We start from the raw sequence: 14,751 nt of genomic DNA on the forward strand, positions 1-14,751 counted from the left end.
ACCAGATGTCACCATTTGAATAACACTTAGCAGTAAATAGGCATCAGGGCTACATATTTTTTTCATAAGCAATTTGGATCCTGAATCAAATGAGCTTCTGAATTTCACACAATGGCAGCTTCCAGATTTCCAGCCTGCATTACTAGATTGAGAATGATTTTGCTCGAAGATGGGGGAATGGACACGTGGGATGGGTATCTGCAGCTAAGTCTAACAGATTTAGTGATTCTTGGAACTTAGAATGATGGTGCTCCACAGAAATTCAACAGTAAGCAAGATTTTAGGAACTCCTGATTATTGTTGCAACTTTTCTTCTGCTTTCCTCCCGATTTCTCCAGGACGATACAAATGTTACCAATGGCCCACTTTGGATGACTGTGACTGGGAGGGAGCAGAATACTCAGGAATACTTTGTGGCAGCCTTTTGCACCCTAATGTGCCCAACCTACTAGCTGTAAGAGTTACATTCTGTTTCATTGCATCAGTGACACCTTGGTGTTCCATGCCAAACTCTTTGGAAAGTAAACAGTTCAACAGGTGGGTGTCTTTGGGAGGAACCCTTAGTATTTCATGGCAACACGTTCCCCACTTCCTCATGATGACTGCTTCAAAAGAAAACAAACAAGCCTGGTCTCCACCTCCGTGACTGTGCACCTGTGGGACTGTTTACAGAGGGGAGCAGTCACTCTGCTGCTGTGGGCCGGGATGGTCTAACCAGAGGTTGCAAATTTGTTGGGCTGGGATAATGTGTGTGGTTTTTCTTCCTTTTTATATTTGAATTTGAATGACTTTGAATGAGGTGCCCTCCTCTGTTCACTGTAAGTCTCACTACTTCCTATTTGACATATTTACATCACCTGCCGGCCCCCATGCCACGGCCGACTAAACCACAGAAGGAAATAGACATCGAGGCTGAATTTATTTATTTAAGTCAGGAAAATACAGGGGAAAGCACCATCCTTGAATAAATATATTTTCAATCATTGCTTCCAGAATCGAGTTGAAACCTGTATGGAAGGTGTTGGAGGAAGTTGAGACGACGTGACCACTGCTTTACCTGCGAGCTGGACACGGCCAAGTAGAGGCTCCCCACCCCTCAACCCCGTCCTTGGAATGTACGCTTTGCCCACTGTTCCCACAGTGGGAGCCATTTTCAAGGTCACAGCCTTGAGAGAGTAAGGTGTTGGGACCGTCTGGACTGAATACATGACTGAACCAGGTAAAGTCTCCATCTAAACTCAAGATGCAGAGATCCATTCATCTCGCAGCTGCCCAGGACAAGCCTTCTATGTAAGTTCCTTGCTTAGTAACACTGCCACTTACCAATCTGGAGGAGATGCCTCTTTTTTCCGTCTCTCGTTATCCTCCTTGTACAGGGGCCAGTTTCAGAGTTCACCTGGGAAGCTCCTGAGGTTTCAAACCAATAGAAGGACCCTCAAAATTTAGTTATCTTTCCATCCAGCTGTAAAGAACTGTGATTTGGGATTGACCTGGAACTCAAAGGAGTTTCCTGGGACTACCTCAGGAACAAGGTTTATCTTAATTGTTTCTATTAGAATGTCTGATTTTAGAGAGAATAGTGTTTTCTGTATGTGCACAAGGCACTATGGCATCAAGGGAGAAACACCCTCCGGGAAATAGACATTGGTACAATGTGTGTGCATAGTTCTCTGTGATTTTATGACATGTGTAGATTTGTGTAACTGCCCCCACTGTCTAGACAGAAATATTCCAACACCGCAGAGATTTTCCTCTTGCTACCTGCCCCTCCTCCACCACAACCAAACCCTGGCAATCACTAATCTGTTTTCCATTTCTATTTTTTTGTCATTTTGGGGATATATTAGTGGAATCATAGAGTATGTGACCTTTGGGGATAGGCTCTTTGCCCTCAGCATAATACCCTTGCCATCCATCCAAGTTGTCGAGTGCATCAACAGTTCATTCCTTTGTATTACTCAGCACTATTCCCTGGCATGAATGTGCCACAGTCTGCTGGCTATTTCAATCACGGCTGCTGTGAGCAATTGTATACAGGTTTGTGTGCGCACATATTTTCACTTTTCTGGGATAAATGCAATTGCTGGGCCATCTGGTAAGTATGCATTTAGTTTTTTAAAGAAACTGCCCAATTGTGTCTTCAGAGTGGCTGTACCATTTTCCATTCCCAGCCTGCTATTTTTTTAATTTTTATTTTTTATTGAAGTGCAGTTATTTACACTGTTAGTTTCAAGTGTACAGCAAAGTAATTCAGTTACACATGTACATATATATGTATATATTTTTAGATAACTTTCCATTATAGCGCATTACAAGAAATTGAATGTAATTCCCTGTGCTATACAGTAGGTCCTTGTTGTTTATCTATTTTATATATAGTAGTGTGTATCTGTTAATCCCAGACTCCCAATTTATCCCTCCCTTCCTTTACCTTTGGTAACCATAGTTTGTTTTCTATGTCTGTGAGTCTAATTCTGGTTTATATATAAAATTTGTATTTTTTTTTAGATTCCACATATAAGTGATATCATATGATATTTGTCTGACTTGCTCCATTTAATATGATTATCTCCAGGTCCATCCATGTTGCTGCAAATGGCATTATCTTATTCTTTTTTATGGCCGAGTAGTATTCCATTATATAAACATACCACATCTTCTTTATCCAGCCATCTGTCAATGGACATTTAGGTTGTTTCTATGTCTTGGCTATGGTAAATAGTACCCCCAGCATGCTATTTTTATTCTTAAAAAGAAATCAAGCATTGATTCCTTTGGAAACTGATTCTTGATAAAGATATTCAAATGGAGCAAGTCAGTTTATGAATAGGTTTGTGATTATTCTGTCTAACTGCATTATGTTCTGTTTGCAAAGTCAGACAACACAATTGATGGGGAAAACTCGGATCCTAGTAAATGGCTTACAAGAGACCACAGATCCAGAGGCTAAGCTGGATGGATAGGAACAGAAACAAGCACATCAGACCTGCCATAGTTGCACGGTTGCCCTCACCTTATCCACGCGGACACAGTTGGTTCTGGCATCCCAGATAATCAAGAGGCACTTTGTCATCCTCGGCTGCTCCTCTTCCAAGATGTTGAAAACACTATTTGAGTGTTATCTCTTACCTTGTCACATTTAGGATTTAGGATTTAGGAGACAAGTTCTTTTCAGCCCTCATTGTTTAAAAAAGAGAAAGTGCAGGGATATAAGGTCACGGCCATGAATCTCAGAAATGATGGTCAAAGTCATAAACAGGTGGGAGGGAAACCATCTCTGGCTTCAGAGTCAGTGCCGCCACTCTCTAGCTGTTTGACTGGCCCATTTGACTTAACATCTCTCAGCCTCAGCGGCCTTTTCTCTAAACTGGGGACACTAATGTCTACCTCACAGGACCCATGAAAGCAGGAAGTTCATTTAAGTGTGGAAATCAGTGGATAATAGGATCAACAAATACAGCCACCATTTGTTGGGGACTCAGTACATGTGAGGCACTGTGCTCTTGTGTGCCCTTGGGAGGCCCTTAAAAACGTGACTGGGTTCCCTGTCCTCTTTCTAATTTCTCTTTGTCTTCTTCCTCTCTTGTTCTCTCTCCAAAGCTAGAACTGTGGTGGTGAGTTTATAACTCTGTTCTCTCATTCAACAAAAATTTATTGAGCAACTCCTGTGTGCCAGGCATGGTTCTTTGTTCTGAAGACACAGCCCTGGACAAGACAGACCAGGTAGATGTTCTCAGAGGTTATATTTTAGTGAAGGGAGACTCAAGAAAAAAAAAAAAAGCAGATACATGTATTAGACAATTTCAGACTGTGCTAAGTGCTAAAAAAAAAAGAGGTAAAAAAAAGATCAAGTGCTGTGAGGACACAGAGACACCTGGGAAGGGGGAGACAGTGAATGAGGCTGTTTTAGAAAAGATGGTCAGAAAGCGTGTACATCAGAAAAGAAACTTGAAGGAAGTGAGGAAATAGCAATGGGAAAATGTAAGAAAAGAGAGTTGCTACTCTCTTTGGGCAGAGTGTATGCAAGTGAAATGAATTTGATGTGTCTGGGGAGCAAAGCAGTTTAGGATTCCCAGTGTTAGACAGCAAACGAGAGAGATCGTCGGAGGTGAAGATGGAGAGGCTGGCTTTTCTAGGATGGCAAGAAGTTCGACTTTAAATGTGTCGGACGGTTTTGCACGTTGGAATGATGCGATCAGATTTATGTTTTGCTGTTTGGAAGATGGATTGGAGGGGTGAAAATGACAAGGGGGCATGAAAAGGAAAGCATGAGGGGGCCAAGGCAACAATCCAGGTGAGAGATGCCTGTGCGCTGGCCAAGGGTTTTAGCAGCTGAGATGGAGAGAGGAGGATGAGTGTGGGAGAAGGTTTGGAGAAGAGGGGACTGGACCTACAAGAATAGAACATGGGAAGTGAAAGGGAGAGGGGGACCAAGGATAATCCCCAGGCTTTGGCTGAAGATGTGTCTGTTGGGACAACTAGGACTTTCTCCGCTGCCCCGCTGTGTATTTTAAAATGGAGCAAGTTCTTGTGTTGTACAAGACAGGCTCATTTAAGCCTGTGTGTGCGATACTCCGTGGGAACTGAGACTGGGCTAAAGATTTGGTCAGACTGAAGAAGAGATGTTGCTGCTTCCGGAATCCTTTAGGTTTTTTTCTTTCTGTATACGCAGGGTGGATTCCTTTGTGACTTTGGCTTCAGTTTTCCCCCAGCTGTCCCAGCTTCCACCCCTGCTCTCCGCTCCCACTTCTGCTACTTCCTCTTGACCTCGGCACAGCAGCAACCGCCCTGCAGGGCACAGCAAGTTCAGCGGACTTGGCATCGGCCCTGCTGGACGGGTCCAGCCCTTTGGGCGGTGTGGCCGATCTGGAAGGCTTTGCTGGATGCCTGTGCTGATCCCGCACAGGGCCTGGGGGCTGGAGCAGAGCAGAGCAGAGCAGACCGCCCTTCGAGCCTCCTTTGGTTAAGGTCTGAGGGGGAAAGGCCTGCAGCCCTGGGTGGTCCGTGGTCCTGAAAACCCAGCACTGCTGCTTGGGGCTGACTCTGAGAAGCTGGTGTAGACAGTAGCTGGTCTCTCCTTTGAAGCACTTGGACAACTCTTTTCAGGAGAGCGCCTTAACTTCTCTGATCTCCAACTCCTTCATCTGTAAAGGTGGGATAGTAATAACGATTGCTTCTGAGTTACTGTGGAAATTCACGATTTGAGAGGCAGTAAAGAGCCAAGGCAAGCTTGGCCTGGAGTCGAGAGTCAGACCACTTGGGTTCTTCCCCATATGGATCCTGACATTAGAACACATTTCTTAACCCATCTGTACCTCAGTTTCCTTCTCTCCCATCGGAGGATAATAGTTGTACCTACTTCAAATGTCCCTTGTGAGAATTCAATGAGATATTTCTTGTCAAGTGCTTCCAACTGTGACTGGCAATGGGCTGCAGCACCGAAAATGGTGCTTGGTAAGAGGCACTTGATGATTGTCTGTTAGGAAACAATGGTGTCTAGGAAAAGGGCATGAATAGCATTAAAACGTGGTTGTTTTAAATTTTATTACATCCTCCATCAGTCTTGCTGATTCTGTTTTCCGGAAATAATTACAATTTCAGCACGTGAATCTCTGGGATTCGAACGAGGGGATGACCTACTCAGATGCCTATGGGGGTGAGGCAGGTGACACAAATAACTGAGGGAAGCAGGCCCGGGGATGGTCCAGGGAGCATGTGATCCGGTCTGTCTAAACAGGCTGCATGGCTCTGTGGCCACAGGTGACTGCTGGGTGCCGGTGGTGTCACAGGCAAGGTCTTCAAGAGCAGTTGGAAATCTGGAATTTTTAGAGAAAATTTCCAGGTTTATACATGCTGGCAGTTAGACCAAAAAGTTTAAAAAACACCTTGCTAGCTAAAGGGATGTATGTTTCCTGGGGTAGACCTGACCCATGGGCTGCCAGTTTAGACACTTGGATCTAGATAACTGCAGATCAGATTGTGGGATCAGCTGCACATGACTCCAGGAAGGAACATTTAAATGAAAAGATGTTTTAGTCCAGGAAACCCAGGTGGAGGATGCCCCAGAAGCTCCTCTGGGGCAGGAGACAGGTTGGACTTGTGATGAGGGAGGATGCTGAAAGACGAAGCATGTGACCCAGGTGACCCGCGCATACTTCAGAACCTGATGGAGGGCTGGCCCCAGTGCCACAGATATCTGTGCTTTGAATAACCAGGTTGTTTTTACTTCCTCAGCAGTCAGGTGACATAGAGGCAGTATTGTCCAATTCACTGCTTCCTGGGGCCCGGGTCACACCTGCTGTGCATGGATATGGCATCATTCATAGTTAGGCAACTGCTTGCCTTTGTTTTGAGGCTCCTGTGGGCCCTGCCTCATGCAGGCATTTTGGAGGGAGCATCCACAGGAAGACTGCTAGGATCGGATCACAGAAGCCAGCACAACAGGCTGAACCATAGAGCAGGTGCCTACACGATGCTGGCGCTTACTTTCACTGTCAATGTCCTGGACCATCACACAGCTGTTTGATTATGGTTTTCACAACTCAACAATGCCGACTTAAGGATCTTTGATATTTATAGAATGCTTTTGCATCCGCTGGCAGAGAAAAGCAAAGTCCAAAATCAGGGGAAAAAAAATAAAGCCTCAATAATTACTATTAATATTCAAAATGAAAATCAAACACCTAGTGCTATTGGACAATGTTAGTTGACCGGCAATTCTTAACAGGGATGATTTTGCCCCCGAGGGATGTTTAACAATGTCTGGAGACATTTTTGGTGGTTACAACAGAGAGAGGTTTGCTGATGGCGTCTAGTGGGTAGAGGCCAGGGATGCTTCGAAACACCCTGCAGGGCACAGGACAGTCCCCTACAACAGAGAATTATTGGGTCCAACATGTCAATAGAGACAAGGCTGAGAAACCTGCAATAGGTTGAAAGAAAACAAATTTATATGAGTGTTAATATGACAGGATCATTTTAGAAATAGTTAGGGGTATAGATAAAAGGCTGCCATGCACTGGGTTAAAGGTGGTGTTGATCGCTTCATGGATTTGTAGCCAGATTAATCAAATCGATTATATATAAAGCATGTAGCTCCTCCTATAACAAGAAGCTCTTTTCACTAAAAAGGAGCTTAGAGTTTCACATAGAAAACCTCCCCCGCCACGTTGCCAAAGATGAATGTGCTGCTATCCAGAGCAATAATCGTACAAGCAGATAGAAACCAAAAAGCAAAGCCTAAGGTCCTTGATCCTTCAGTGGACCCACTGACTGTGCCTTCTCCACCGACTGCTCCCAGCAGGTGGTAGAGTTTACCACATTTGACGTCTTGTTTTACTGGTTGAGTGCTTTCAATATAAAGGAAATTGAAAGGCAAGTGAGTGGAGGCTGAAGAGTTCATGCAACAGACGTGCTGTGGATTCATCGCCCATGGCCGGTACATTTCCTAGGAGGTATCCCTGAACTGAAGATGCACGACATTATTTCCGAAGGAGAGGCTCTACTCTGAAGTTCAGACCGAGCTGTTGAGGACCGAAGGCAACACAAAGTGACTGACAGGGTTGGGATACTGAGATGGAACAGTGAATTCTGTGAAACACCTGATAGAAAGGAAGTGAGATTGGCGTAATCGATTTCTTAGTTTTTCTGCACAGATGGCTTTGGTGTCTGAAGTCTTCTTAAGGAAATAAGGCATTTCAGTTTCGCTGTGTGGGGGCAGGGGTGGAGCTCGGCATTTGGAGTGAAATATGCACATAACCTGTTAAACTAGGTAAACTTTTTTTTCTCACCCAGAAAAACCTCCTATGTACCCACGGAAGCTGTATCACCCAAACAAAACAAACAGAAACCAAAACCAAACGGGCCTATTTACATGGGACTTAAAAAAAAATCTTATCTGTTAAGTTTAAATGACGTGCACATCCTTTTATTTATTCATTTATTTTCAGGTTGGCGATCCTCTCTCATATTTCCCATTATTAAACCTCTCTCTCCTCTGACCTCAAGAAAAACGATTAGAATTGGCACTTACTGACTATTGACTAGGTGTTGGTGTGAGTCCATCACATAGAGCTGTTTATTTAAGCCTCACTTGTGAAGTCTACACTATTATCCAGTTTCCAGATGAGGAAACTGAGGCCCAGGGAGATTAAACCATGTGTTAGAAGGATTTCAGCTAGTTAAGGGAAGAGCTAAAGTTTTGATCGAGGCTGTCTGGCTAGCTTAAATGTGAACACTACAGTATGGTATGAAATCCGGATTTGGAATTTTTCTAAGCCATATTGAGTCAGTTTTGCCAGGGGGAACACTGAGAAAATAAATTCCTTGTTTTTCCCAAGATTTCTTTAAGGTCTCTTTACTGCTGTTGAAAGAAAGGAGAACTTAAAAGCTTGCAGGTTTGGAGGCATTTCAGGGCAGTCTTCCCAGGTTGATGCGGCAGCTGTGGATGGGAAAATTGACCCTGTGTTAGACGGAAGTGGTTCGAATTCTAGTGAAACCTACTGAGTGATGTTGGGCAAGTTACTTACTGTCTCTGAGCTTTGGGTTCCTTACTTGTAAAGTGGGTAATAACATATCTTTGAGTTGTTCTAAGGATTAAATGATAAAATTCAGGTAAATTGCCTAGCACATAGAAAGTGTTCGATAAATAAACATTGGTCCTTGTTTTTATAGGGAACCTAGTGGTGGAATTATAGAATGTGGGTGGATTAACAAGGAAATCTTAGATGAACATTTTATTTATTTATTTTTTGCTTTTTAAACCTGTATGCATTGCTTTATTTTTTTCCAAATTAGGTTTGAATTGTTCATGGGGAAAAATGTACTGATTAACAAAATCTTATCTTAAATGATGCAGTACTTCTGTCAGGAGAAACTTAGGAGAAAATATTAAACGTAGAATGAAATTTTAAAAATATCTCAACGTTCAATACTTAAACATAATCTTTTAGTATTAGGATATTATAATTGTCACAGTGATTCTCTAAAATACAATAAAACTTCCCCAGTTAAAATTTTGCTTATGCGAAATAACCGTCAATCATTCTGTAAATAATATTTTTTTGATTTGTAGATGATGTATTTAAATTTTCTCTATTTCAGATCTCTCAAAACATTATCATTCCTTTTTTTAATAAATTGAAATATAGTCAGTTACAATGTTTCAATTTCTGGTGTACAGCATAATATTTCAGTCATATATATACATACATATATTCCTTTTCATATCTTTTTTTATTATAGGTTACTACAAGATACCGAATATAGTTCCCTGTGCCATACTGAAGAAACTTGTTAATCTATTTTGTATGTAGTTGTTAGTATCTGCAAATCTCAAATTCCCAGTTTATCCCTTCCCGCCCCCTTTCCTCCCTGGTAACCATAAGTTTATTTGGAAACTTTACTTTATAAAGGACAGGTAAGATATATTCCATGAATCCACAATCTAAGGCCATCTTTATCATGTACGAAGTGGCATGTTTCTTCTCTTAAAAACAATACCACACTAAACAAACGAAGCCCAGGAAGAGGAAAATAGAGGTGGGAAACCTAACATGTCAGTATTTTAACCTGTGGAAACAGAAACAAAATGGCACAATGAAGCAGGTAGGATTTATAAAGCTGAAAGGGTTTTTTAGGAGATTATGTAATTTTTTTCTTTATCTCAAGGCAGTTAAAGTGGGTCAACCATTATGAATGCGGGAATGAAAAGAGAGGGCATTGTGTGAAGAACAAAGACTCGGGTGGTTGCTGGGTCACAGGTAACTTGAAAGCAGCTTTTTCTCCTGTTATTGCCTTTATGAGTGATTATTTTCCAATTCTGAGGCTTGGTTAGTTTCTCAGCTTTTTCCTTTTAGAATCAGATCCTTTTAAAATTAGGAAGGCTCGCCCTCTAGAGGTCAAAATGGAGAGAGAATAACCACAAAGTGGACTAGATTCCCCTTTACCAGGATTGGGAGTGGAAAGACACTCCTAATTTGAGAGGAGAGGGCTTTAAATTTTGCAGAGAGGAAGGAGCTTTACCACGTGGAGATAATTAGTGTAATTCAGGTAATTAGGTAATTTAGCTTCCCTCCCTTGTGTGGCTTCCCCAATACACTAATTAAAGCAGCAGATTTTAATGACAAATCTCTTTCAAAAGCAGGAAGTTCAAAACAGTAAATAAGAGACACAACAGTCAGCAGCTGATGGGCCATTTCTATTTACTTACGACCGTCACTGCCACGAGAGTGATTGCTTTAACTTTATATTCATAATTCTGTTAATTTGCCAAGACTGGGCAGAATGTGTTAAAATGCCAGGTCCGCTACATTTTATTTGTGTTCCTCTTAACATTGCTTATGAATGTGCCGAAGTAAGTTGATGAAGTGCATGGGCTGATGAGTGAGAAAGCCATGGTCACTGCGTTGGGTACCTGGATAGAGTGTAGGAGAAATCCTTTGGAAAATACAGTTACAGTGGTAATTAATAAGACATATTTATGAATACTTGAACAGAGTTAAAGCTAGTATCCAAATGTAAGCAGAATATTTTTATTTAAAATTTACTTCCTTACGAAAATGGCACTCACCAAAGATGTTTGTATTGGTCCCCTTTGATCACTGAAGACTCAATACCCTTGTTTCAATATGAATAGTTTTCAGCCCTGGAGAGTCGTTTTCAGAACAATATCATTTACATCTAACAGCAAGCTGGCAATCAAATGTTGAAGTCATTTAATCTTTTTATATATGTTAATTCTCAATAAATTGGTAATAGAAAAATAAAGGGACTTTGTGGTTAGTGTCACTTAGTTCTGCGAAATTTGCCATCAGCGTGTTTAGAATATTACATTCAGGAAACGGGGGAAAAATCACCTTGCTTTTAAGGTATTCTATTTCTAAATGTTTTTTAGGTTCCTCACTGAAAGTGAGCTGCAAGTTGATCGGATCTTACCTGGCAGTTCTCCCAAGACCGTAAGTTCTAGGGGTCACGCATCAAATCAGTAAACAAGAGGAACAGCATCTGTGAAATTCATGTCTGAGAGCCTGAAGTCAGAATGTGAAAATGACTTCAAAGATACAGCACTTAAAACTCAGGATACAGAGGTAGATAATCAGGAGGAAAAGAAAGTCTTCTTTGACTAAGCACAGAAATATTGGACCACTGACTTAAATTTAACAAGAGGCACAAAGAAGTACTTTTTGCTTCAAGAATCTGGCTTGTGTATAGTTTTAAGAAACTAAATATCATTCCAACTTAAATAGCATGTTGACAAATATTTTTCCTTTTTACACTCCTTATAAGACCATGGAAATAAAGGACATTATTACTGAAAAAGAACCTGTAATTGTCTCTGTTGATCTTAAATTAAAGAACGTTAGATGGAATGATTATTAACCTGAAATTTGTATATGTCATTATTCTTGGTAATGAAGTCACTTAGCATTTGTTAAGCACTTGAAATTACAAAACGTACAATGGGTTGTGTTTTGATGTGGTTACTTTTAGAAAAGAAAGCATAATAGTTATAGATTTAGTACTTATAAAAGGACTGGGACACCTGTGATAAACTGAGCCTAAGAAGCAAATATACACACACACACACATACATACATACCCGATATACTTCGTGTAACATGTTGGACATTATTTTTTCTCTAAGACTACCTCAGTTAATCTAGGCAGCATATGTGATATTCATTGGTCAACCAAAAAATGATTTAAGTTAAAAAGGCATGATGTCATACATTCCCCCAAACTTTAAAAATATCTTTATTTTATTCTATAGGCTTTATCTTTGGAAGAATTGCTATGGCTCTGACCTCAAGACAGCAATTAAGTACATTCTTATGACTAAAATAATACTCTGTCACAATGGAGAGCAGCATTTGCATCAATCCAGACAGTTTTATGTCGCAAAGACCTTTATCTCACAGGAGAGACTAGGGTCTGACCCTGAAATCTCACAGAGTTTGAGTTCCCTGCTTCTGGCATTGAACCCAGTAGTCAACTAATGTGTCTTTTTCCTGAGGTTTTTCATTCTGCTCCAGTTAGGCTGGCAAATTATTTTCTAGTGGATGTGGTTTTAGAGGATGCTCACAAGAGCAATCTGACAGTTTTGAGCTTGAGAAGCACGCTGTAATGCCCTCAAAGTCTGAGGAATGAATGCTGACCCCTCAATGATGCATTAATCAGTTCAGCACTGTGCTCAGAACAGCTCCACAAATCCTACTGTACAATCGCAAAGTACTAGTCATTGCGTGTCGGATGCACCCATAAAGCACACGTAATCCCAGTGACATTTGCCTCCGGCCAGCAAGCAGGGGGATACAGGCATATATGACTGTGTACACTTTTATTTTATTTATTTTTGGAAAAACAGAGAAGTGATCAAAACATTAACAATTTTCCCTAAGTGCTTAAGAGCTTGTTGGTGTTTGTTCTGTGGTTGTGGGCTGGGGTAAGAGCTTAAGAAGGAGCAGGTGTTGAAGGCTAAAGGAATCAAGAAGTCTGGGAAACTTTGGTTTTTGTATGGAAGTGAGGAGAACTGGCATGAACTGGCGTGAATGTTTCCTAGAGTACCAACTTCTTTATTAAAACTTTTTTTTTTTGGTCCCAACAGAGGAGGAATACCCACTGATTAATCTGACACTGAAGGGTTATGACAGCAGATTTGTCTTTTAATAGTACTATGATGCTGACATAAAGAATTGTGAGTGTGTATATGGTAAGAAAGAGAAAAGTGGTGTTAGTATTTGGGGAATAACATGATTTTCTTTTTCCTGGAAGAGGATCCCCTTAAAAGTCTTCTGTGAGTTTTATGACAGATGGTCGGTGGATTCTCAGTTTCTTTCAAATAAAGAGTTCATTTCTGTTGGCAATGTGAGTCTTCTCAGACCTTAACTTAATATTCTTCAGTGCTTAACCATTTGGCAAAAGAATACTGAATGATATCTGAGACTCTAATTTGATACCTACCCCTACCCCGACCTGCAAATGTCTTTCTTCTCTTCATCTTCAGGAATCAGAGATCAACAATGTCTGCTTGGCTCCTTTCATTCAAGCCAGATTTATCTAGAGAAAAGCTTTTCAAAAGAAGAGCTATTAATTTCTCTCTTATTCCTTCCTTATCACAATCCCCATGGTTGTACCCAGCTCTTTCTGCAATAGAGTTTAATGATCAAAAGCTGACTTCTACCTGAAATGGGAAGAATGTGTTCCTGGGCAAAAGGGAGGAAAACGGTCGCTGATATGGTCAGAGACACTCCAAGGAATCTTAGCATCTTCATCAGTTCTCTCACATTTTCAGAGTTTTATAACTTGGTAGTAAAATGATTCATAGTTTCTGTAACATGTTTAAAGAAAGTGGGCAGCCTCTTAGGCATTCAGTGGCTAGAATATATCTTGATGTTAGAAAGGTTTTTGGTAAATCGAGGTACAACCAATCTTCAAAATTTTATGCATTGAGAGAGCTTAGAAAAAAGTGAGATAAATAACCCAGTAAACAAAAATTCATTGAATGTGAATGATTTTAAATACTGATCAATGGAGATCATGGACAATAGATACAAACAGATATAACAGGACAATTATATGACTTTATACTTATCTGATGTTCCTAGAAGATGAAGATGTGTATGAGTAAATAACATACATGGTATTTTATGTCTTCTGCCTTCAGACCACTGTCACTCATGGACTATCAATTTAAAAATAAGCTCATATTTTTGAAGTATGATGACTGCACGTTGTATTATGATCTAAAAGATGTGCTTTTTCAAATCTACAAAGAGATTGAAGGCCAAGGTAGAACAGAGGATAAACATAGTCTCTGTTCATAAATGAGGTGTGAATCTTCTAAGGCCACCAGAGCATTTATGAATCGAAACCAAGGAATCTGAAAGACTTCAAACTTTTCAAAGTTCCTGACTTAAATAGCCAGAGGAACTACAAATGGAAGAATCTGGGTTTTTTTTCCATATTAATTCTACTGAATTTTTGAAGCCCAGCTGACAATAAGTTTAGAATATAGTCTTTTTAGTATTAATAAAGATTAATTTTAAAATGATTGCAGAAAATGAAAAACAATGATTGAAAGCCTGAATAATAGTCCTTCTCCATATTCTTTCAAGTATAAATTTAGAAGAACCTGCCTGAAGTCACTGGTAGTGGCAAAGGGATAAGGGGAACGTGGTAGATAATACTGGGGCTCCACACAGACATTTGTGTGTCCTTCCTATCCATTTTGAGTCTCCTCCATCATTGTGCTTTTTCCTCAGAAGTCCCTGGCTCTTCCAGAGGTCTGTCCTTGAGCGGTTGGATGCCTTTGACTGTGCATAGAATTTATACTCTCTGGGGGCTGTACAGATTCAGGAGTGGGGAAAGCCCCAGCTCCTTGCCTCAAATGGGAAGCACTCTAAGGTGTGACACCCTCCAGAGCTCTCCAGCACCATCAGGCTGGTACCACCCTCGCTGGACTCTGCTTGATTGGACCTGGCTGGGTTCCCCCTCTTCCTTGTCTGCCTTCCTCCTTTGTCTTACCAGTTTCTCCACTTCTAAATCAATCCCTTGCATGTGAATCCTCATCTTAACATTAGCTTCTGGAAGCCAGATCTGAGACCACGAAAGAACGAAGGAAAGGAGGTGAGTTGATTTGCAAAGTCCCATGATTTCTTTGAGCATATTTATTTTGGACATTCACTAACATTTTCTTAAATCATCATGTGACCACAAGAGTGGAGCTCATTTCAAAAAAGGAAATCACAGTTC

At 40.9% G+C, this 14,751-nt stretch overlaps 1 long non-coding RNA gene across 1 annotated transcript; it reads left to right on the top strand.

Moving 5' to 3' along the window:
• The first annotated feature begins 685 nt into the window (after window positions 1-685).
• On the top strand, window positions 686-11,387 carry LOC116663776. The gene is made up of 4 exons (XR_004320105.1): window positions 686-818; window positions 994-1,290; window positions 9,670-9,761; window positions 10,895-11,387. It is a non-coding gene; the product is annotated as an uncharacterized LOC116663776 (long non-coding RNA).
• The last annotated feature ends 3,364 nt before the right edge of the window (window positions 11,388-14,751 follow it).

Source organism: Camelus ferus, chromosome 5 (genome assembly GCF_009834535.1).
Source record: "Camelus ferus isolate YT-003-E chromosome 5, BCGSAC_Cfer_1.0, whole genome shotgun sequence".
NCBI lineage: Eukaryota > Metazoa > Chordata > Mammalia > Artiodactyla > Camelidae > Camelus > Camelus ferus.